Here is a 1672-nt window from a genome sequence, read left to right as displayed (position 1 = left end):
GAAGTGAGGATCCTGCTTGTGGGAATAAGAGGTCAGTCCAGATTCAGCGCTGCAAATCTTCTGTCAGGAAGAAAAGATGGTGGACAGGAGGACAGGGAGACCATAAAGACTCCAGTAATTACAGACGAGGGTCGTAGAATGATGCTGATCACTGGACCAAGCCTCTGTGAGGAGGACACAGCAAGACAGACCTTCACAACAGCACTGTCTCTCTCGTCTCCTGGACCTCACGTCGTTTTAATGATCCTGAATCTGGAAGATCAACAATCACAACAGTGTGATATTGTAAAACGAGCCCAAGAGCTGCTGGGAGCAGAAGTCCTGCAGTACTGCATTGTTCTTCTGCTCGAAAATCACCAGGAACGTCTCATCCAGGGAGCATCCAGAGAAATGATCAACGCGTGTGGAGGAAGATTTCACATCACAAAAGACTCTGAACCAAAACCTGCTCAGGCTGCAGCTATCGTAGCAGAAATAGACGAGATAGTTTCGCTTAATGGCGACAGATTTTACTCAGTGTTGAAGGAAACTCAACAGTTAGAACCTGAAAGTAACCTCTTATCTGAAATATATACTAGTGTAGGGGAAGCAGTCGGAATTGTGGGATGGATTTCACTTTCTGTTCTTGTTATTTACAGTAAACTGAGGCACACATATTTAAATTCTGAGGTAAAATTTGCTGCTCTTGTTTTGTTAATGATCAATTTAAGAAATGTTCTTCAACCAGTTATTTCCATACCTCTAAATTTAGCCTTGATATCATCACTAGCAACCATTCTTAAAAAAGAACCGAACAAAGAAAGATTTAGTCAAGACACCAGGTACATCATAGGGGATATTTTAGCTTTTTTTTTCATGCTGCTAGTAGATGAGTTAATAAAAATGATGCATTTACCATTTGTGCTAGGTGCAGCTTTGGTCTTAGGGACAATGGTCAGCATCAGGACGTGGTCAGATGTGCTCATAGCATGTTATGCAGCTTCTGGAGTCTCAATTGGGGCTTTTGCATTTGTGTTTTACAAAGAAAATATTAGTCGTGAATCTTCTGTCTTTGCACTTGAGGCATTTCTGTGTTATTCTGTTGGTGAGACACTCTCAGTGGGGTTTGTGAATGTGTTATTTACTCAGCTTGGTGTGAATATGACAATAAGTCTACTAATTTTAGGATTTACAATGGTGTGTTTGCATTTAAATAATGAACATCTACAGAACGTGATATGTTCGATTTTTATTATAGTGGTTTTTCCATGTCTTTGTGTGCTCATCGGTTCAGTCTTTCTCATTTTAGGGTTAGTGATGAGTTTCTAAGGTAATATGAAAAAATTTGCTCAGTTCTTATCTGCTTTATGTAGCATTACTGTTTGGTTTATTAAAAGTAATTTGTCAAAGACGGACTGCTTCAGATTAGGTAACAAAAAGCAACTAAAACCACAATGTACTCAGTATGTATATATTGTGGTTATAATTGTTGCTAAGACCTTCTATGTCTGAATGAAAATGTGTTAAATGTCCCCTTACCTTCTTTGCAGGTCTGCAGACAAACCAATGCTGTTTTCTTAGATCATGCTGTTGTTGTGATTTAACTTCATCTGGAGATTTCACTGTAAATAAAATTACAACTGACAATAATAAACTTACACAAATGAATTTGAATGAATTTTAACAATGTTAT

This window comes from Garra rufa, chromosome 2 (assembly GCF_049309525.1).
Source record: "Garra rufa chromosome 2, GarRuf1.0, whole genome shotgun sequence".
Classification (NCBI taxonomy): domain Eukaryota; kingdom Metazoa; phylum Chordata; class Actinopteri; order Cypriniformes; family Cyprinidae; genus Garra; species Garra rufa.
Note: the sequence above shows the minus strand (reverse complement) of the source record.